This window comes from Triticum aestivum, chromosome 7B (assembly GCF_018294505.1).
Source record: "Triticum aestivum cultivar Chinese Spring chromosome 7B, IWGSC CS RefSeq v2.1, whole genome shotgun sequence".
Lineage (NCBI taxonomy): Eukaryota > Viridiplantae > Streptophyta > Magnoliopsida > Poales > Poaceae > Triticum > Triticum aestivum.
Genome location: NC_057813.1, coordinates 759,781,011 through 759,805,463, shown reverse-complemented (window position 1 = coordinate 759,805,463; position 24,453 = coordinate 759,781,011). Strand labels below are relative to the sequence as shown.

General features: G+C 47.3%; 1 pseudogene; it reads left to right on the top strand.

Annotated features, from left to right (window-relative positions):
• The first annotated feature begins 19,157 nt into the window (after positions 1 to 19,157).
• Positions 19,158 to 23,553, top strand: LOC123158818 (wall-associated receptor kinase 5-like; annotated as a pseudogene).
• Positions 23,554 to 24,453: the final 900 nt, after the last annotated feature.

The window sequence follows — 24,453 nt, the reverse complement described above, 5'->3', positions numbered from 1 at the left end:
ATCATGTTAGTGGCCTCGACGCTGCTTCTCTAGGGTTTGGGGTCGCCTCGACACAAAGCTTCAAGGGTTTGGGGTGGCCTCGACGATAACGCTCTTTTAACTTGATAAATTTGGGTGGCCTCGAGAGAGGGAATTTTTCGAGTAGGGGCGCGGCGGGAGGGGGTAGGAGCCCTGCAACATCGTTTTCTCTCTAGGGTTTGGGTGTCCTCGAGAGTTTTGGTCGAGCGAGAGGGCCGAGGGGGGTGCTGCAGTTGTATAAGTTATCACGGTCGAGAGGGGGTATATATATCGACCGCCCCTCATGTCGAAGTTATCTAGAGGGGGTTATATCGACAACGACGCGACATACATATGCATGGGAAAATAATGTTATCGGGAAGGGGGTATCGGTACCACCCCCTCGTGTTGAAGTTTCTTCTTTCTCCTTTCCTTTCTTTCTTCTTCTCCTCTTCTTTTTCTTCTTCTCCCTCGAGAAAGGAAAATAATTAAGGAAAAGGAAGAAAAGAGGAAGAAGGAAGAAGGAAGAAGAAGAAGAAGTAAAAGAAGAAAAAAAAGAGGAGAAGAAGAAAGGAATAGAGGAGAAGAAGAAAAAATAGAAGAATCTATTTTTCCTTCTTCTCCTCTATTCCTTTCTTCTTCTCATCTTCTTTTTCTTCTTTTTTTATCTTCTTATTTATTTCTCCTCTTCTTCCTCTCCTCCTTTTCTCCTTTCTTCCTCTTCTTAATTATTTTCCTTTTTCCTCTCATTCTTTTTCTTCTTCTACTTCCTTCTTCCTTCTTCCTCTTTTCTTCCTTTTCCTTATTTTACTTTCTCCTCTACACTAACCTAAAATGCACTAACCTAAAATCGATCGATATCTACTAACAACCTAAATATAAAATTAATACATATATGAAAAAACATATATAAACAAAAAAATGCTATGAACATTATATTCATACATACATATATAGCCACATCCATTCATCATATATATACATAGCTACCACATACATATATACATTATACATAGAAAAAATGCAATGAACAAAAAAATACACTGATGAAAAAAATACTATGAACATGTACACATATATACACATACAAACACATATACACAAAAAATGCAAAAAAATGCTATGGAGGAAAATTTGGGCAGGGGCGGCGGGGCGGTGGCGCACCGGCCGCGCAGGGCAGGGGCGGCGCGTGGTGGCCGCGCAGGGCAGGGGCGGCGGCGTGGCGGCCGCGCAGGACAGGGCGGCGCGCGCCGACCGCGCAGGGGCGGCGGCGCGGTGGCCGCGCAGGGGTGTGGGACAGGAGGGGCGCGGGAGCAGACTATGCTCACAGGGGGCGGCGGCAAGGGCGAAGGCGAGCAGCCTGACGGCGTCGGCGGCGGCGGCGACGGCAAGGTGGAGCAGGGGCGTCGGGCGGCGACGGCGACGAGGAGGAGCAGGGGGCGTCGGGGGAGAAGTGGGCGATTTGGCCGGAAACTGCTAAGTGCTGCTTATATAGCACAGCCATTAGTCCCGGTTGGTGGCACCAACCGGGACTAATGCGCCCTTTAGTCCCGGTTGGTTCCACCAACCGGGACCAAAGGCCTCTTTTTCGGCAGCCCAAAGGGCGGGAAGCTGCGGCCTTTAATCCCGGTTGGTGGCACCAACCGGGACCAATGCCCCCCCCTTTAGTCCCGGTTGGTGCCACCAACTGGGACCAAAGGCCCCTGTGCTGCCCGCATCGGGGACAAAGTTTAGTCCCACCTCGCTAGTTGAGAGGGGCGCGCAGTGGTTTATAAGCCCCACTGCCGCACCCCTCTTGAAATCGTCTCTACTGCAGACTTATGGGCCTACTTGTTACTGCTTTGCCTGATCGGCCTACTGGGCCTTCTGCGGGCCTGAATCCTGGCCCAAAGTAGGGATTCAAGTCGTATTCAGGCCGTGGGGGCCCAGTAGGGGCACTTTTTTTTGTTTTTTGTTTTCTTTACTTATTGTTGCTATTTTTATTTTTTTACATTTTTTTTGTTTTCTGCATTATTTATTTTCTTTTGTTTTTTGCTTTATTTTTTAATTCTTTTTGCTTTTAGTTTTAGGAAAATTATAAACTTTCTGTTAGTGCCATTACTTTTCAAATTTGAAAACAATTTTTTTTTGTTTTCTTTCTTGCTTTATTTATTTTATTTTGTTTCTACTTACAACAAAAATACTTATTGTTCTTTTTTTGTTTTGTTTTCTGCATTATTTATTTTCTTTTGTTTTTTGCTTTATTTTTTAATTCTTTTTGCTTTTAGTTCGAGGAAAATTATAAACTTTCTGTTAGTGCCATTACTTTTCAAATTTGAAAACACTTTTTTTTGTTTTCTTTCTTGATTTATTTATTTTATTTTGTTTCTACTTACAAAAAAATACTTATTGTTGTTTTTTTGTTTTGTTTTCTGCATTATTTATTTTCTTTTGTTTTTTTCTTTATTTTTTTAATTCTTTTTGCTTTTAGTTTTAGGAAAATTATAAATTTCCACTTTTTTTGTTTTTTTGTTTTCTTTCTTGCTTTATTTATTTTATTTTGTTTCTACTTACAACAAAATACTTATTGTTGCTATTTTTAATTATTACGAGGGCCAAACCATAAGACATTAAAGCATTTCAAATGAACTCTGAAAAAGTTGAAAGTTGGCATGGTATCATAAATTGACCCACACATAGCATGTGCATGTACAAAACGGACAATGATATCATACTCGTCAGTTACAAAGTTGGCATGGTATCATCATAATAGTTGCGGGAGAAAGTGTTCACTTTTTCTTCGCTTGTGTTATTTGCTTATTGCGCCGTGACAATGGATAATCTTCATCGTTTATCAGGATGCTGGGGTCAGCCTTGACTTTAAATCGAGGAATTTCATGAAACTTTTCATAATCTTCAGACATGTCTGTCTTGTCCTCCACTCCCACGATGTCCCTTTTTCCTGAAAGAACTATGTGGCGCTTTGGCTCATCGTATGATGTATTCGCTTCCTTATCTTTTCTCTTTCTCACTCTGGTAGACATGTCCTTCACATAGATAACCTGTGCCACATCATTGGCTAGGACGAACGGTTCGTCAGTGTACCCAAGATTTTTCAGATACACTGTTGTATTCCTTACCGTGGGTCTACTTGTACCCCGCCTCCTGACAGATTGACCCATTTGCACTTAAACAAAGGGACCTTAAAATCATGTCCATAGTCAAGTTCCCATATGTCCACTATGTAACCATAATATGTGTCCTTTCCCCTCTCGGTTGTTGCATCAAAGCAGACACCGCTGTTTTGGTTGGTGCTCTTTTGATCTTGGTCAATCGTGTAAAATGTATTCCCATTTATCTCTTATCCTTTCCAAATCAATACAGTCAAAGATGGTGCCCTGTATAACAAGTAAAGCTCATCACAAACAGTGTTGTCACCTCTGATACGTGCTTCCAACCAACTGCTGAATGTCCTGATGTGTTCACATGTAATCCAGTCGTCGCACTGCTCCGGGTGTTTGGAGCGCAGACTGTTCTTGTGTTCATCGACATATGGGGTCACCAAGGTAGAGTTCTGTAGAACTGTGTAGTGGGCTTGAGACCAAGAATATCCGTCCCTGCATATTATTGAGTCCTTTCCAAGCGTGCCTTTTCCAGTCAGTCTCCCCTCATACCGCGATTTAGGGAGACCTATCTTCTTAAGGCCAGGAATGAAGTCAACAAAAAACCCGATGACATCCTCTGTTTGATGGCCCATGGAGATGCTTCCTTCTGGCCTAGCGCGGTTACGAACATATTTCTTTAGGACTCCCATGAACCTATCAAAGGGGTACATATTGTGTAGAAATACGGGGCACAGAATGACAATCTCGTCAACTAGATGAACTAGGACGTGCGTCATGATATTGAAGAAGGATGGTGGGAACACCAGCTCGAAACTGACAAGACATTGCACCACATCACTCCTTAGCCTTGGTATGATTTCTGGATCGATCACCTTCTGAGATATTGCATTAAGGAATGCACAGAGCTTCACAATGGCTAATCGGACGTTCTCCGGTAGAAGCCCCCTCAATGCAACCGGAAGCAGTTGCGTCATAATCATGTGGCAGTCATGAGACTTTAGGTTCTGAAAATTTTTCTCTGACATGTTTATTATTCCTTTTATATTCGACGAGAAGCCAGTCGGGACCTTCATACTAAGCAGGCATTCAAAGAAGATTTCCTTCTCTTCTTTGGTAAGAGCATAGCTGGCAGGACCTTCATACTGCTTTGGAGGCATGCCGTCTTTTTCGTGCAAATGTTGCAGGTCCTCCCGTGCCTCAGCTGTATCTTTTGTCTTCCCATACACGCCCAAGAAGCCTAGCAGGTTCACGCAAAGGTTCTTCGTCACGTGCATCACGTCGATCGAAGAGCGGACCTCTAGGTCTTTCCAGTAGGGTAGGTCCCAAAATATAGATTTCTTCTTCCACATGGGTGCGTGTCCCCCAGCGTCACTCGGAACAGCTAGTCCGCCGGGACCCTTTCCAAAGATTACGTGTAAATCATTGACCATAGCAAGTACGTGATCACCGGTACCCATGGCGGGCTTCTTCCGGTGATCTGCCTCGCCTTTGAAATGCTTGCCTTTCTTTCGACATTGATGGTTGGTCGGAAGAAATCGACGATGGCCCAGGTACACATTCTTCCTGCAGCTTGCCAGGTATATACTATCGATGTCAAGTAAACAGTGCGTGCATGCGTGGTATCCCTGGTTTGTCTGTCCTGAAAGGTTACTGAGAGCGGGCCAATCGCTGATGGTCACGAACAGCAACGCCTTTAGGTTAAATTCCTCCTGTTTGTGCTCATCCCACGTACGTACACCGTTTCCATTTCACAGCTGTAAAAGTTCTTCAACTGATGGCCTTAGGTACACATCAATGTCATTGCCGGGTTGCTTAGGGCCTCGGATGAGAACTGGCATCATAATGAACTTCCGCTTCATGCACATCCAAGGAGGAAGGTTATACATACATAGAGTCACGGGCCAGGTGCTGTGATTGCTTCTCTGCTCCCCGAAAGGATTAATGCCATCCGCGCTTAAAGCAAACCATACGTTCCTTGGCTCACTTGCAAACTCATCCCAGTACTTTCTCTCGATTTTTCTCCACTGCGACCCGTCAGCGGGTGCTCTCAACTTCCCGTCTTTCTTACGGTCCTCAATGTGCCATCGCATCAACTTGGCATGCTCTCCGTTTCTGAACAGACGTTTCAACCGTGGTATTATAGGAGCATACCACATCACCTTCGCAGGAACCCTCTTCCTGGGGGGCTCGCCGTCAACATCACCAGGGTCATCTCGTCTGATCTTATACCGTAATGCACCGCATACCGGGCATGCGTTCAGATCCTTGTACGCACCACGGTAGAGGATGCAGTCATTAGGGCATGCATGTATCTTCTGCACCTCCAATCCTAGAGGGCATACGGCCTTCTTTGCTGCGTATGTACTGTCGGGCAATTCGTTATCCTTTGGAAGCTTCTTCTTCAATATTTTAAGTAGCTTCTCAAATCCTTTGTCAGACACAGCATTCTCTGCCTTCCACTGCAGCAATTCCAATACGGTACCGAGCTTTGTGTTGCCATCTTCGCAGTTGGGGTACAACCCTTTTTTGTGGTCCTCTAGCATGCGATCGAACTTCAGCTTCTCCTTTTGACTTTTGCATTGCGTCCTTGCATCGACAATGACCCGGCGGAGATCATCATCATCGGGCACATCGTCTGGTTCCTCTTGATCTTCAGCAGCTTCGCCTGTTGCAGCATCATCATGCACATCGTCTGGTTCCTCTTGATCTTCAGGAGCATCACCGTATTCAGGGGGCACATAGTTGTCATCGTACTCTTCTTCTTCGTCGTCTTCCATCATAACCCCTATTTCTCCATGCCTCGTCCAAACATTATAGTGTGGCATGAAACCCTTGTAAAGCAGGTGGGTGTGGAGGATTTTCCGGTCAGAGTAAGACTTCGTATTCCCACATATAGGGCATGGACAACACATAAAACCATACTGCTTGTTTGCCTCAGCCACTTCGAGAAAAATATGCACGCCCTTAATGTACTCGGAGGTGTGTCTTGAACCGTACATCCATTGCCGCTTCATCTGTGTGCATTATATATAATTAAGTGTGTCAAAAATTATTATAGAACATCATGAATAGATAATTAAGTGACCAAATTAATAGAAGTTCATCATCACATTAAAACCAAAGTACATACATAGTTCTCATCTAACAACATAAAGCTCTGCAGATCATCTAAATTAATTAAACCATACACTGAAACTATGTAAAACATTTCAATGCGAAAACAAATGCAATCATAATCGCAATCAATGTAACAACTGATCCAACGGCATAATGATACCAAGCCTCGGTATGAATGGCATATTTTCTAATCTTTCTAATCTTCAAGCGCATTGCATCCATCTTGATCTTATGATCATCGACGACATCCGCAACATGCAACTCCAATATCATCTTCTCCTCCTCAATTTTTCTAATTTTTTCCTTTAACAAATTGTTTTCTTCTTCAACTAAATTTAACCTCTCGACAATAGGGTCGGTTGGAATTTCCGGTTCAACAACCTCCTAGATGAATAAAATCTATGTCACGTTGGTCGGCATAATTGTCATAAACAATAAATGAACCAAAAGTTATGAAAAGATAATATATACCACATCCGAATCATAGACAGGACGAGGGCCGACGGGGGCGGATACCAAAACCATCGCACTATATAAGATGCAATAATAAAAGTAAGAAAATTATACAAGTATCTATCTAAACATACAAATAAGAATATTTTTCCTTTCAGAAAGAAGATAAGAACAAGAGGCTCACCACGGTGGTGCCGGCGATGAGATCGGTGCGGGTTATCGATGACGTTGAAGACGGGGACGGGGCGTGACGAACCGCTAAACCTAGACAAATATTGAGGAAAATGGAGCTTTGCGGTCGAGCTTGGAGAGGAGAAACCTTAAGTAGTGTGGCTCGGGCATTCCATCGAACACCTTGTGTGCATAGGAGGTGAGCTAGAGCACCACCAAGCCCTCTCCCCCTCGGCCAAAAGAAACAGAGCAGTGTGCTCTGCTCTTGCGCGGCGGGGGGGGGGGTATATATAGGCACCACCATTGGTCCCGGTTGGTCGCATGAACTGGGCCTAAAGGGTTGCCTTTGGTCCCGGTTCATGCCACCAATCGGGACCAATGGTGGTGGGCCAGGAGTGCGGCCCATTGGTCCCGGTTCGCCCCACCAACCGGGACCAAAAGGTCCAGACGAACTGGGACCAATGGCCCACGTGGCCCGGCCGGCCCCCGGGGCTCACGAACCGGGTCAAATGCTCCCATTGGTCCCGGTTCTGGATTGAACCGGGACTAATGGGCTGGACCGGCCTGGACCATTGCCCCCTTTTCTACTAGTGCACCAAACCCACCCCCAAAAAACACCATCGCACCCCCCATGCATCCCACCTCCATCTCCTACCTCCCTCGATTCCTCCCACCAGTGCCCACCTCCCTCTTTCGCCGCACCTCCCCCCGATCCACCTTCTGCTCCGGCCGCGCGGCCTCCTCCCGGCGCCGCCGCCTCGTCCCCGGCCTCGCTGCTCCTCTCTGGCGCCGCGCCCATGTCCCCGAACCCGAGGCCTCCTCCCTGGCGTCGTGGCCTCCTCCCTGGCCTCGTGCCCTCCTTCCCGGCGCCACCTTCTTCGTCCCCGTCGCCGTGGCCTCTTCCTAGGCACCGCCACGCACCCAGTCGTGCGTCACCAGGGGAGCGCCCGCGGCGCCACGCGCGTACCTGACCTCGCCACCACCCCGGGTGCGGGCGTTGCTCCACGGCGGCCGGATACGCCGCCCCAGCGGCACGGGGGTCAACTTCAACCTCCCCCCGTAGAGACCACCCACTCCCATGGCGGCACCCCCGACCTCTGCCATTCATCCCCACCTGCTAATGCGCCGCCGCGCCCAACATTCTGGTGACTGGGCACCTTCCTTCCCGCCGGCAACCACGTTGGCCATGCCTCCCCCGCTACACACCAGGTCAAACGGTGACGACCACGACCTCCCGCCCTGGATCTGCCGTGCCAGATCTGCGAGCCCGCGGCTGGATCCGACGAGCCTCGGCCACGGAGCCCCGCCTACCCCGCCCCCCGTCGACTCCGCCGATTCCGGTGGTGGCTGGGCGGTGATGTTTGATATTTTTTCAGGAGGCTTGTGGTCGGATTCGCACTGCAGTGCTATTCCCCTTCCGCCTCACTCTGAAACATGGCCATCGTGAAGTTCTGCATCCCCCAGCAGCGTTGGTCATCTCTGTTGCGTGATTTGGTCCTCTTCGACTGTCTATGGAGGTGCAGTGCGTTCAAGCCATGTGTGCGGTTTAGCCTCGCGGGTGCTGCAGTTCGGCAACCGTGGCTCTGTGCTTTGTGCTGTTCGCGGAGCCTTTCTTCTTTTAATTTTGTTTGATGGCTTGCTATGTAAAATTTGCAAAGTTTATTTTGTAATTGTTGGAGAAAGCAATGCGCCCCACGGCTTCGAGCGGTTCATCCAGGAGCGCCACGGCCCCTCTGTCATTCACGCTATAAAAATTGGAGCTCACTTTGTAATACTTTTTATATGATGCAGTCCAAATACTTATTGATTACAAAAATAGTGTTAGAAAAAGCCCTCCTCTTGTGTTAAAAAGATAGTTATACAAAATGCATGCAGTCCCCTTTTGACGGCATTGCAGTGCGGTATTCAGACTGAAGCGGTGCAGTTTTCTGTCCGATGAAGTGCGCGTCGTCGATTTTGGTGTAGTGAAAAACAGAGTGAAGAAAATAAAAACTCATTTGAGAAAATTTACGTCCAAGAAAAAGAAATTATGAACTTCACGTCTGATGCAGTGCGGTTTTTTGTCCGAAGCAGTGCGTTCTTTCATCGTTCATAAAAAATAACAACAAAAACTCACAAAAGCTCATCTGAGAAAATTTTACGCCCGACAAAAAAAATCATGAAGTTTGCTTGACTCTCTGATACAGTGCGGTTTTTCATCCGAAGCAGTGCGTTCTTCTGTATTTCATAAAAAATGACAATAAACACTCACAAAAAGCTCATCTGAGAAAATTTACACCAGATAAGACAAAAAATGAAGTTCGCTTGACTATCTGATGCAGTGCGGCTTTCAGTCAGAAGCAGTGCGTTCTTTTGTTGTTCATAAAAAAATGACAACAAAAACTCACAAAAAAGCTCATCTGAGAAAATTTACGCCCGATAAGACAAATCATGAAGTTCGCTTAACTGTCTAATGCAGTGTGATTTTCTGTCCGAAGCAGTGCGTTCTTCTATCTGATGCAATACACACGTCGGTTTTGGTGTTGCGAAAAACAAAGTATCCGCATTTTAGTAATTTTAAAATTGCTCTTAAACAGTAAGGAATTAAAGAGCGTGCTTTACATGAAAAAGTTGCGCCTCGTTGATATCTTTCCGACAATGTATCATTTGCAACATTCCACCTAGCGGTTTGAAAAAAATGACGAAAAAACGTCCGGTGCCACTCGTCATCCGCCGCACGATTTTCAAAATTAACTTAAAACCGTAAGAAATTTCAAAACAATTTCAACATATGAAAGTTGCGCCTCGTTCGTAGCTTTCCAACGGCATATCACACGCCTCATTTCGACAAACGGTTCAAAAACTGGAGCGAAAACAGTACCGAAAATTTCAAAAAATTTAAAAAACAGAGTTCCGCGATTTAGTAAATTTGAACTGCTCTTAAACCGTAATGAATTAGAGAAAGATTTATATATAAGAAAGATGCGCCTCGACGATATCTATCCAACAGCGTATCATTTGCTTCATTCCGACAAGTGGTTTAGAAAAAAGCGCGAAAAAACGCTCGCTGCCACTCGTCATCCGCCGCACTATTTCCAGAACTGACCTTAAACCGTGTGGAATCTCGAAAAGTGTTCAACATGTCGAAGTTGCGTCTAATCCATAGCTTTTCAATGGTATATTACACGCCTCATTCCGATAAACGGTTAAAAAATTAGAGCAAAAACAGTACCAAAAAAATAACGCGTGCAGTTTTTTCCGACGAGAAGTTCACTAGTCTGTATTGCAGTGCTCATCGTCAAAATGATGCAGTGCGCTTCTGTTGAGCGTGCAGTGCCGAAGTGGTATGCAGAATAGTTATTCTGCTAATATCGAATGTCTCACAAACCAACACGATTAATTATTCACACATACACATATATATACATATACAATTTCTCCTACATATGTCGCCTTTGGTGCCTCCGGAGCACGATGACAAGTGGTTAATGGGGGCGGTAGCGGGTAATAGTATTCTACTTTGGGATCTATGACCTGGTCGAGCAAAAATCCGGCTATTTCCTCTTGAAGTGCTAGTATACGGTCCGATGGTAGGAGCTTATCCCGCACCGATCTGAACTGTTAAGAAGGAGATCAATATGCATGTTTGTTAGTTGTGTGACTAGATATCGATAATGGTGTGAATAGTGTTCTGACAAACGTACCCAGTCCTGTCTATCAGATCTGCTCCTTTCGCACGTCATCATGCGAATGTTCTCGCAAACGTAGAATGCACACAGATTATTCCCCGGCGCCTGCTTCAGGGCCTTTACGAGAATGGAATTGAATCAGATAATGATTAATCAAGCATGATAATTAATTAATGATATTGAAACAAGAATTAAAGAGATGGTAGCTAGCTAGTACTACTTAATTATTTACCATGGGTCGATGCCAAAACAACTTTTTTGGCCACTTGCCTGGAGTCACATTATTTTAAAAATATGCATATATTGAAAATAATATATATGAAGTATACAAATGTTTTTATACTTCAAATACAAATAAATTCCATTTTGCACTGTTTCTTATAAATTTGTAGAATATATATAAATATGTAAATTATAGTCCTGTATTATAAGTAATATAAAAATAAGTAAATTACATTGCATTATAAATAATCACGTATTAATTTAAAATTTATACATATGATTAAATTATAAATTGTTATTCTGGTTTCTTGTTGCATCTGTTTTGCTTGGGGTTCGCTTGATGCACCCCTGCAGTAGTACCGCTCTGGGCTGCGGTAGTACCACTTATTAGCGGTTGTACCATCCCTGTCGGGCGGTTTGTGGGCCGTACTTCTGATGTCCAGTTCCGCGGCTACTATCGTTGCTTTCTCGGGGTTCTTTTTTCGTGTTGGGTTCAACAGTAGTAGGGCGGCGGTGAAGTGCGGCAGTATCGATTATAAGCGATAGTACCGCCCCGGCCGGGCGGTAGTATCGCTACTGTTGTACTCTCGTCGCGCTCTGCTCTGCCCTGCCTCCTCCACTCCTACGTTCTGCTTCTCTCGCGGCAGTACCGTTGGGATGAGCCGTAGTACCTTTTGGCAGCACTACCGCCCCTGACGTTCCTCACAGTTGCTCTATTTTCCTGTTGCTACCGTACGAGCAGTAGTATCGCTCCATGCAGCGGTAGTACCACTTGTGTGCCGGCTGGACACATAACGGTTGGATTCGGGACGTCCAATAAAAGGGGATCTTCTTCCCCAATGGATTTTATCCTTCTAGCTCGTGTTCTTCCCCCATTCTTGACCTTCTTCGAGCTTGCTATCTCTCAATCCCTCCAATGATTCTTACTAATTCTTGAGGGAAAAGAGAGAGGAGATCTAGATCTACATTTCCTCCAACCACTTTCTCCTCTATGTGAGAGGACACCTTTTGATCTAGATCCTAGAGTTCTTTGTGTTCTCCTCTTCATGCTTTCTCCCTTTTTCCTCCAAAGTGTATGTGTTCGGTGACCGCCCCCAAGGGCTGCCATTTGTACGAATTTGGTGGCCGCCCTCAAGGGTCCCTTAGTGGAATCACGACATCTTGCATTGTGCAAGTGCGTGATCGAGGAGATTACAGTGTCCCTAGTGGTTTCTTGGGGAGCATTGTGCCTCCACACCGCTTCAAACGGAAATTACCATCCGCAAGGGTGTGAACTCCGGCATACATCGTCGTCTTCGCGTGCCTTTCTTATCCATATTGTTCCTTGTTATATATCTTATTATCACTTAGTTGTTTATATTTTTACAATAAGTTGTTTCTGCATGTAGGTGAGCCTAGTTGTTTTAGATTTTATGCTTGACAATTAAACACTAATTTTTTTCCGCATTTGTTCAAGCCTAAACCATAATTATTTTAAAGCGCCTATTCACCCCCCTTCAGGCGACATCCACGATCTTTCACTGGGCCGAGGCGAGGTGCCTCCGAGCCAGAAGACTCCAACGAAGTGCTCTTGGTCCAAGAGGCATGCAGGGCTCCGGGGTCATGCTCGGGTGGCCTTCATTTGCGAGAGAGATGTCGTTGTCGACCATCTATCGCCACGGTCGATGACGAGTGTTGTAGAGTCGACGCCCTGCTTTGTCCGCGGAACCCCTCTAAGAGCATCTCCAATCGTTCGGCACCCCAAGGGGCCAGAAATAGCGCCTCCCTATGGGCGCGTTGGCCGAAACATCGGCTTGGGGGCGATCTGGTTCCCAGCCGCCGCCCCCAGGTTGCCCCCAGGCGCCGATTTCGGCCCATGTTCGACGCAAACTGGCCCATTTTCAGCCCATTTTAGGCGCAAATTGGCCCACTACCGGTGCAAATTGACCTATTTTGGCCCGTATTCGGCGTACTTCGGCCCAAATTCAACATAAAGCTATTTTTATCACATAGTTCATTACAGAAAATCAATAGAAATCAAATAATTCAACATATAAAAACTCATATTTCATCACACGTTGAGCTAGGCATTGCCCTTCAGCCTCCATAGGTGTCCCACCAGATCCTGCTGCAGTTGTTGATGCACCAGTGGGTCTCAGATCTCTTGACGCATATTGAGGAAGGTAGTCCAGGTTGCCGGTAGCTGGTGATCAACTTGGGCTAGAGGACCCTGCCTGTAATATGGTTCAGTGTCAAAAACTGGCTCTTCCTACTCGCTTTCAATGATCATGTTGCGCAAGATGACAGAGCAAGTCATGATCTCCCACATTTGATCTTTCGACCAGGTCTAAGCGGAGTACCGGACAACACCAAATCAAGATTGGAGCACATGAAATGCCTGCTCGACATCCTTCATGCAAGCCTCCTGACCCTTTCCAAAGTGGGAGTTCTTGCCTTCTGGCATCGGGTTTGAGATAGTCTTCACAAATGTGGACCATCTCGGATAGATGCCATCTGCTAGATAGTATCCCTTGTTGTAGTGCCGCCCATTGACCTCGAAGTTCACCAGAGGAGCATGACCTTCAACAAGCTTGGCAAAGACAGGGGAGCACCGAAGTACTTCATTGTGAGTTCCTGGCATACCAAAGAAGGAGTGTCAAATCCAGAGGTCGTGTGTGGCCACTACCTCAAGTACCACACTGCAACCACCATTGGCGCCTTTGTACATCCCCTGCCAAGCAAATTGACAGCTTTCTGATTTCCAATGCATGTAGTCGATGCTTCCAAGCATCCTTAGAAATCCATTTGCTGCATTCTGTGCTCGGATCCGAGCAGTGTCTTAAGCATTGGGTGATGGCAAGTATTGCGATCCAAACACTGCAACCACTCCTGTGCAGAAATTGTAGAAACACTTAATGGTCGTGGACTCGACCATGAGCCCATAATCGTCTAGTGAATCACTGGGAGCTCTATATGCAAGCATCCTCATAGTTGTCTGTGGACTTCTGGAGTGAGGTGAATTCAAGTGTGCTAGTGCAATCCTTCTTGCATTTGAAGTAGCTGTCGAACTCCCTGATGGAATTCACAATCCTGAGGGAGAGCTTTCGACTCATATGATAACGGCGCCGAAATACTTTGTCGCCGTGCAGTGGAGCGTCCGCGAAGTAGGAGGAGTAGAGCAAGCAATAGCCTTCCCGTTGATGCCGGTTCTTTGACTTCATCCGGCCCGGTGCTGAGCCACCTCGCCAAGGCTTTGCGTTGCTCGCGAGCAGGCTGGCCAGGGCGGCGAGGACAATGAGATGCTCTTCGTCTTGGGCATCAGCTTTGGCTTCCTCCTCCAATAGCGCCACGAGTGCCTCCTTGTTGTCCGAGTCCATCACCGAGAAAACAAATCGCCGAACACCTGGCGGGCGTGGTAGGCGCGCAGCTGCAGGTGTCCCACCCTGCGCGGCAGGAGCGCCGGAAACCTCGCCCAGGGACGGGGGTGGAGGATGCCTTTGTTCTTTCGGCGGGCGAATGACCTATCTAGCGGTGGTGGGGAGGTGGGGGGGGGGGGGGGGGCGGTGCCGGGATCGGCAAGGCGGCGGGAGCTCGTCTGCACGGGGGTGGGGGCGAATCTAGACGTAGAAGATGCATTTTCTCCTGACAGGACTGGCCCAGACGCGTTTTTCCCTTCCGCTGGAGCCCCCAGACCCCCCCCCCCCCAAGTGCGCTGGGTTCGGCCTAGGATCGCCAGGCTAAAAAACGGGCCGAGCCGGCGGATTTCGGCGTCCTGGTATCGACTGGGCGATTTTTTCGGCGTCGACGCTAAAAAAGTCGCCCTAGGGGGGGTTGTTGGGTGCGCGAGTGGAGATGCTCTAACTCTGATACGTCACCCGGTTACAAGGATCGTCGCTCCATTCGGCTGGGCCATGATAACTCAGCATGGCTCGGCGGTGTTTGTCAGGATATGTACATAACATAGCACACGAGGAGTGTAATGTAGGATGAGGTGTTCAAAACTAATAAAATTACCTAAGCGGACCAAACTAAGAATATCACCTTGCTTATTAGTATGATGAATAGATAAGGTGAAACAAACCAGCTCTTTTCTCTTCTCTCGGATCAGTTTCCCTTCAAATGGTATAGAGCGATTGAAGCAAACACAACTCGTGCTTGTTATATTGGCGCATGTTGATTTGCCAAGAGAAAATAACAATTGATTTAATGCTTGACGAGAATGAAATCAAACGATTGGGGTTATCATGGTAGTGGGACTTAAGGCTTGATGAGAAACCTCTACTTTCACTGTAGCATTCTCACTTCCATCACTGATGAGTTCTTCTTTAAGGAGATGCGTGTGGATAATTTCTCTTTAAATTTTACATTAGAAGTTGACTCCAGAGGCAAAGTCATGTGAAACTTTTATAAAGGGGGTTATTGCTTAATACGGTACGTCACGAAAATTGCACTTAAAGTTGCAAAATATAACCCATCAAAGCCACTTATAACTGATAAAATGTTTGGGCCGTCCTATGTCACGGAATTGCCCTTGCGGTACGTCACGGACATCGCCCTTAAAGTTGCAAATTGCTCCTATATTGCGCTCTATGCGCTGGAACAAAACGCATCGCGCAAGTTTGGGCCGGCCTATGTCCGGGTGGCCGGTTTTCTTAATTTGGTTTATTTTTTATTTTTATTTTTATTTCCGTTTCCTTTTTCTACTTTAAATAGTTTGAGAATTCAAAAGTAGTTTCGAAAATTAAAAGAATGAGAATTTTGAAATAAAATGTTTAATAAAGCAGAAAATGTTTGTGGATTCAAAAATGTTCGTGATTATAAAAAATTGCTTATTCAAATAATGTTTCGAATTTTGATAACAAATGTTTGGAAATAAAAAAATGATGATTATTTTTAATAAATTTCGTGTATTACAAAATGTTAGTGAAATTCAACAGAATTTCAACTATTCAAAAAAAGTTCATGAATGGAAAAACATACAAAAAGTTAAAAAACTCTTCATGACATACAAAATAGTTTATATATTCATAAAATGTTCGATGATTCAAAGAATGATCTTGCATTTCAAAAAAGTTCGCAAATAGTATAAAATGTTCATGAATTCAAAAAATATTCTTTTTTGAAAATGTTTGAATTTTTTGTAAAAGTGATCATGGATTTCAAAAATGTTTACAATTTCAACGATGTTCACGAGTTTAAAATAATGTTCACAATTTCACGAAATTGAGAGTGATTGTATCTCAGTGATGCAGTAAAATGTGATTATGGCCATTAGATATTATGAGTTTTTTCTCCAGTTGCAACGCACGGACCATATTGCTACTAATAATAATGATTTGTGTGTGTTACTGACATATGGAACCCAGGGGCTTTTTCATGAGGGCAAAAATTCCGAGTTTCTTTTGGCAAAATAACATGCCACACATCCCCCAATTGCTGACAGCGGGACCTGCACCATGCATGCGAGCCTAGTCAGCACTGCTTTGGTATTCAAACTCGATTTGGACCGTATTCCACGATGGATCCAAGTTTCTACACCAATTCAATGTATGCCGCAAGTTCTAGCACCAAAATGACCATTCACGCCATGTTCTGGCACCACTGGTGTTATTGACTCTTCAGGATAGAATGTAGCAGCAGGGAGCAGGGAACAATGACGGCTAGCAGGCTGTGGCAGTGCAAGATTGGATCAGGAAAAAATCGGATCGAAGATGAGTTGCGGCGTCGGGAGAGGAACCTAAGCTTTGTTAGCATGTTATGAATGTGCAACTTGTATTACTACTAGAAGGCCAGATGAGAAATTTCTTACCATCACCCGGCGGATCTGAACGGCCATGTATGTTACCTTCATGACACGCGTCCTAGTGAGAGCCCGCATATCATCCTTCGTGTAACGCGTTTCTGTAGCAGGGCTTTGCTTGTGAAACACATGCGGTGTTATAATGGTCTACATTGGTCTCTTGCGGAATTTTGTTGCAACAAGACCTCAGTTGGAAAAACAATAATTTGCAACAAAACTTCAGTTGAATTTTTTTGCAACAAAACAACTGTTGCAAAAAAAAAAATTTGCAACAAGACTTACGGTGCAATGGTGGAGATGCGCTGAGCCAATCTTATAAAAGATCAGCTGGCGGACACGTAGCACGGCTCGTGCCAAAAAGGCAAGAATACAGAAAGTCAATGGCCACCATCAATATCTATACCTACTAATAAAAAAATAGCTATTCTTACTCCGTCATGCTATTTTATAGGAAACCCATGATACTTTTGCAACTAAACCCACAATACATATCAAAAGTTTTTTAGTATACTCATATCCTCTAACAGTAACTCTGAATTTAACATGTTATATATGGAACTTGATTAGAATAATATATAAAATCTGAATATGATGCTATTTTACTTGTTAAATATTTTTCAAAAAAAAAACTATCTAGGGTGCAATCTTAATCAACAGTGCATTATCCATCTTTCTTACATATCGGTACTGATCCGGATTATGGATGAACATCTCAGCAAAATCAGGATTGGAGACGAAATTGAAGATCACTTACCCATTTATTTGCACGTACTAAATCTACATGCAAGCCGTGTTTAAGTATAAGACATGTGGAATCTTGAACTTGCGCTTTTGTAGGCAAAGACCATCTTTATTTGGGCCGTAGCTTTAAATACTCAGATTATAGTCCACCTTTTGTAAATTAAGAGTGTGTGGTATTTTTTTCTTCCGTTGCAACGCACGGGCCCTTTTGCTAGTAACTCTAACATCAGCTACATCACGTTGTTTTTCTTCGCAAAAGTAATCAGGATTCAATTGAGAGGGATAATAAGTGTTGGTACTCTAACAATCAGCAACATCAATTTTTAATTCAGAGAGGTAAGACTAGCAAGTTCATGACTAAGACTTCTACGCTCTGCAGTGGTGAGACTAGCAAGTGTAGCTGCTGCAAGTTCATTGTGTTGTTTTTTTTGAAAAAAAATTCTGCGAGGAAACTTCATGGTGTTGTTCATGACTAGTGAGGTCAGACTAGCAAGTTCATGGTGTTGTTATTTGCGAAAACTATAAGAGAATTCAGTTGAGAGGGAAGAGACTCAGTTGATTGGTCCGTAGCGAAACAGCAGCAGTTGTTGTCACTCGCTCCTTTTTGCATCAACCAGCCTGAAGCCGACAAAACCAACAGCGGACAGCCGCATTCACCAAGGAAGAAAGTGGAGTTGTATTTACCAAAAAAGGGTTTCCCCCGCTTTGTATTCCAAAGCACCAACCAACAGTACAAATGCGATGCTGGGGCGAGCAGCACACCAAGCCCAAAGAAGAAAGGAAGAAGAAACAAATGCCAACAACGGCAGCTCGACTAAGCGCGGACGGCCCGCCACCACTACGCCCTCCAGAGACACACACCACAGCCCGAGGTTCCGAGTGCCGCGTACCAAGCAGCACCTCCAAGAAGGTATGCGACGTCGACGACGCTGCTGCCCGGACGAGTCCTAGGGTTTCCCCCGGTACGCGGAGGGAAATGGAGAATGGCTACCACCGACACCCTTCAAGAAGGAATGGTGGCACCCGCCGGTGTCACCGCATCGGAGCCGGACGAGCCGGCAAGGATTTCTCCCGCACGCCAAACACCACCGCCCATCCGGAGCCTACCAACCAAACCACCGCCCAATGCGCCATCGAGGTTGCGTCGCCACCCACGCCGTCTCACTACGAGCACCAACACGAGGCCGAGAAGACCGGAGAGAAGCGCCACACGACGAGAGTAGCAGCACCTAGGCCGAGCGGGAGGGAACCACCTCCACCGTCATCGTGCGAGAAGCCCACGCCTCCGGCACCGTCGCGGTAGCCGACCGGACACGGCAGCGCGGCAAACCAGGCAACCCCTGGCCCGGCTGGGCCCGAAACGAGCCCGCTAAACCCCGCCCTGCAGCAGGCTGGCTTCGGCACCGCCAGCCCCCGTCGCGCAACGCCGCTCCCCCGCCGCTCGGGAATCACGCCACCGACCCGCCCCGCCGCCGGCCCGGCCAAGACCAGATGGGCCCCGTAGGGCCTAGATCTGGGCCGAACTCCGCCGCCAGGACGCGCTGCAGCGCCACCCCGCCGCCAACGACGCCGCCGCCGTCCAGCCGCTCGCCCACCCTGCGGCGAGGCACCCCGCCACCAGCAAGACCGTCGCCGCCGAGGAGCACCCCCCGGCGCAGCTCCGCCCCGCGCCGGAGAGCCACCGGGAGGGGAAAGGCAGGGGGGCCGCCGCCACCAGCAACCCAGGGGCCAGGCCGGCCGCGGGCGCCAGCGACGGCGGCCGGGAGAAGGGGAGAGGGGGGGCTGGAGGGGGAAGAGATCGGGGCGCGGCCGGCCGCCCGCGGGGGCGGCGCGGTTGCGAGAGGGGGAGGGGAGGGGAGGACATCAATGTTCCTATTAGAATCGATGATGAAGTGCATTGGGAGCATGTTCTTTGTAAACTTGAGGACTGGGATTTATTATGACAGTATTTTACCAGCTCAAGATTTCAGATGGTCGACCAATGGGACTAACTACCTCTGAATTCTGATGCAGATGAATCAACTGCAAGCTAGTACTGCAACTGTCACATTTTATTTCTACTACTATATGCTATACTCTGTATTCTGCTCTGCTCTCCAATACTAGTACTATGTTCCACAATAATGCTCCTCCACTGGTGCCTTCGGGGACATCCGATAATGCTCCTCCACTGAAGAGGGCACATGTATGACTGACAAAAGCATTGCTCAGCTCCAGCATTCCAGGCACAGACACACGGTAAGAGAGACACCATTGTCCCAATCCTAGGGCCCTGCCGTCGACGGAGGTATGGAAAGGGCCAGATCTGTATCTTTTTCTCCATCTTTCGAATTTTTGCCAGTTGAGAGTTGAGACACACGCATGCAATGGATGTGTAGGTGTGGCATGTGGCTATTATCTACTCTTGCTTCTTTACGACCTGACCTGAGTAACCATGCAATGCGGATGATTGTGCTCAGCTCCGCGTATATCATTATCAAATTCACTACTAACCAAATCTTTGTAATGACTCCGTTTGTTATGCAGCTAGCTGCCTGATACTGGTAAGCTAAGAGCAACAGAGAGCATGCATGAAGACCCACTACTCCTTCTATCTAGTGTCAGTGACACTGCTGTTCCTAGCAGCGGCCAGCCAGCAAAAACCTACAATGCTGGCGCCGGTGACACTTCTGGGTTGCCCCGACAAGTGCGGCAACGTGAACATCCCATACCCCTTCGGCACCAAGGATGGATGCTTCCTCGCAGGCTTCCAAATCGTCTAGGAACTGCAATCATGACCCAAGTAAGCCATTTATCTTGACCGAGGATTCCTTGTCGCCAGTGGAGCTCACCAGCGTGTCGGTCGCAGAGGGGAAACTGCAGGTGCACGCCCCGTTCTGCTACAACTGCAAACTGAACCAGACGTACAACTCGTCTAGGAACTACATTGACATATCCTTCCCGTACCGATCCCCGTTCCTCCTCTCGGAGGAAAGCACTGTGTTGATGGGCATAGGGAAGGACCCTGTCAGGGCAGTGCAGGAATTCGGGCCCTCTTGCGATGTTACAGTCGAGTCCTTTGCCGACCATGTCAATGGGACGTGCTGCTCGGGCCGCGGTTGTTGCCAGGCCACCCTACTGCCGCAAACCTCCAACAACATAGTGACCATGAAGAGCTACGGCTACCACAACGGTTGCGCCTACTCCATGCTTGTGGACAAGTCCTGGTACAACTTCACATCGCTGGACCTTGACGGTGATGTTTTCTTGCGGAAGAACGATGCCAGAGGGGTGCCCATCGTGGTAGACTTTGTCATGGTGAACCATTCCTGTCCTCGGCCCGGCCAACAGGCACATGATGGGTACGCATGTGCCAATGATAATACCATGTGCGTCCAAGTACCCTTCTACCATGACACTCCAGGGTACTTGTGCAGGTGCTCGCAAGGGTACCAAGGCAATCCATACATACAAACGGGTTGCCAAGGTACATATTTCTATCTATCCTTTTTCAGTTGTACCCGCATGTCTGTATTGATATTAACCGTACGTATATGCATGCATGTCTGGTTAATTTGTTTGTAGACATTGATGAATGTGAGATGCCGGAATTGTATCCTTGCCTGCCCTACGGGAACAAAAGGAAATGCCACAGAGGGGCACTGCTCGGAAATGTTTCCTCTGCCAGCAAAGGTGGCCGTAGGTAACATATGCAGCACCCCATCCACACTCCTATTATACCTTCAGAAATTTAATGGTGAACTGCCAAATGCATAATATATCTGCTCTAGTTTGGTCACAACATATGCCAATTTATCTAGTTACTGCTTTATGCGATGTAATATAAATCGACGTCCAATTTTTGAGATAAGCGTAACGCAATTTGTTTTATGTAGGTGCAATAGGTGGTCTTTTTGTCATAACACTTGTGGTGTTCTTTCTCCTTCTCCATAGACAAAAGAGGAAGATGAAACAACTTTATCTGAAAAATGGAGGCCCTGCACTACAAAAGGCAAACAATATAAAGATTTACAGAACGGAGGAGCTCAAGCCAATTTTGAAGTGTGCCAATTTTATAGGAAAAGGCTGCTTTGGTGAAGTTTACAAGATCTTGATAACCAACACTAAAGAAGCCCGTTACTGACAGTGTTGCACATAACGAGCAATTTGCAAACCAAGTCATTATTCAGTCTCAAGTCATCCACAACAACATTGTAAGGCTCGTAGGTTGTTGCCTAGAAGTTGATATCCCAATGCTAGTCTACGAGTTCCTCTCCAAAGGTAGCCTCGATGAAACTCTTCACAGCAACAACAAGGTGCCTCTAGATCTTGATGTACGTTTAAGTATTGCCGCAGAATCAGCGGAAGGTCTAGCGTACATGCATTCGAAAACCGGCAAAAGAATTCTGCGTGGTCATGTGAAACCAGCAAATATACTCTTGGATGATGATTATGTACCAAATATATCTGACTTTGGTATATCAAGGATGATTGCAAGGGATAAGGAACACACTACATCTGTGATTGGTGATAGGACTTACATGGATCCAACATATCTTTTTTTTTGGAACGAAGGCTCAAGGGGAGCCCGACTTTGAATTATCAAAGCCATCAACCGGCCAGGATTACACAAGGCCACCAAGCAAGACCGACCGAAAGATACAAGGGAGCTGACAGAGCAGTCTACAACGCAACACACACTACTGCACACATAGAAATACACATGAAAACCTGCAAGTAATGTCGAAGCCCGCTGCACCTCGGCACCAAGAGCAAGGGAGCAGAGTAGCGAAGGGTTAGCCAAAGGCCTGCAAGAACTACGCGCAGCCGGATCGTGGGATTGGGATCCCAAAACCTGTCTACCAACACCGAAGAAGACCCCAATCCTCTCGCCTAGGCTCGAAGGCGCCGCACCGTCGGGTCGTTGGGCGCTCACCCGAGAGCAAGAGCAAGTGCCGGTCGCAACCCAGAGCAGGCCTAACTCGCAGTCCTCACCACACCGGAGGCACACCATTAGCTGCGCTGCCACCTGCCCGGGCCACCGAGAACAGAAGGAAAACCACTGGGAGGATTGATGAAGAACAGACTGCAAAGACCCAAGGGCGAAGCTTGGGAAGCCTCTGCTTGGACTCGCCGCCGACGAGCTCTCTCCAACCTCGGCACCACTCACCCGGAGAACCAGACAACCCAAGGCGGCGCCTCCAAGGAGGGAACGACGTGTAGGACGCCGCCACCGCCCAACCCGAGACGAGTTTTGGGCTTTCACCCGGGATCTGGGGCGGGGGTGGATACGGGAGACCTCAGCGGTGCCTCGAAGGAGAGAAGGCAATGCGCGCACGCACCCTCACCGCCGTGGTCGGAGAACCGACCAAGGGTTTCCCCCGGACTCGAGATATGCCACCGGCACCCCACCAGCACCGGAACTGCCAGCGAACGCTGCAGATCGGACACACCCGGAGGGGGAGAGTGAGCAGAGGGGGAGAAGCAGCTCGACCTTCAGATCTGGATCGGGCACAGCCGGGAAGGCCGCGCCACGACCACCGCCCGCCGGATCCGCGCCGCCCGAGCAGCCGGGGACGCCGGCCGTCACATCCCGCGCACGCCGCCTGTCGCAGAGGCTGCGCCGCCTCGCCGTCCGGGGCCGCCGCCCCGGAGTCCGGGGTCCTGCGCACAGAGACGCAGCGACGAGAGGCCTCGCCGCCACCTTCATCGGCGGCCGCCGGGGCTTGCCAGGCGTCCCTCGGGTGGCGGCGAGGGGAGGAGGTGTACGGTGGGGCGGCGGCGGCGGGGGGAAACCCTAGTCGCCCCCGGGTCGCCCGCTGGGGACGACACGGGAGCCGCGCGGGGGGGGGGGGGGGGGGGAAGCCGGCAGTAGCTTCGGATCCAATATATCTACAAACTGGATTACTGACAGAAAAAGAGTGATGTCTACAGTTTTGGAGTACTACTCTTCGAACTTGTTAGCAGGAGGAAGGCCACTTATTCTGACCATAACAGCTTAGTGAGGAATTTTGTTGATGCTCACAAAACAGAGAAGATACCAATTGGAATGTTTGACAAGGAATTTGCAGAACCAGGAGATTTGGAGCTTCTTGGTAGCCTTGCAAGGGTTGCCGTGGAATGCCTTAACCTTGATGTGGATGAAAGACCAGCAATGACAGATGTTGTAGAGCGCCTTCTCATGTTGAAGAGATCACGTAAGTAGTTATAGACATGAGTGTATGTTTGCTGCGAGACGATTGACTTCCTTGCATGCTTGTCCATCTGTTTTTGGGGATGATTTTGCTGGTTTCCCCCAGCCGTACCTTTGTTAAGTTGGTAATCCCAGCAGTTATATCCTTGCTCGGACCATTGTGGCTTTTGTTCAAAAATGTTTGCTATAATATGTTGTTATACATTTTAGTATGTTGAATATGTATGTTGTACTTGTCCCACCAAATCGTGTGTGGCGGCCATTAGCAGTTGCAAAAGGTGGAGGGGTACAAGAGGAGTGCGCCACAAGTGCAGGTGGAGAATGAAGGGGAACAATACTTTGGCATGTTTCATCTGTTTTCTTCCAAAACAGGAACAGAGGAAGAAGGAAAAACAGAGTAAGCAAGAAAATGGGTCTGATCCCAAACAGACTTTTCCTTTGAGCAACGATGGGATGTGTGTGTACAAGTTTGCACAACTCAGCTACTCCGTGATGAGCTCCAAGAGCAGCACACCGTAGCTCCAGATGTCAATGTTGGCCTTCAGCTACCTCAGGCCTATCTGATTCCCATCATTCTAACCTCCAGGTTTAGGCAATCTGCTAATCAGCAAGTGCCGGGGACAGTAGTCAATCTGTAGGTGAGCACTTGACTACTAATAACAGAGCAAACTGACTAGATCGAAATAACATGTATCCTACAAGCTGCTACAACTGAATCAATGACAGTAGCCAATCTGCAGGTAAGCACTTGCCAAAACACCCGTCAATGCTCACTCACTGCCATTATGATTACGGATTCGTAAGTATACAACACGAAAAAAAAATCAAACAAGGTCTGTAGTCTCCACGGAGCTACACTACCGATTTTTCTCTCAACAACAAAAGCTGATTGTCAATAGTAAAAAAAAAATACACAATACTTGTCTTTGCCTGATATATAAGAATACAGATTTTAGCCTTTTGTTGAGACGAAATGGTGCAGGGCAAAACCATTAACATTGCGCCATGCAGGGCCCCATTCAGTGCTAG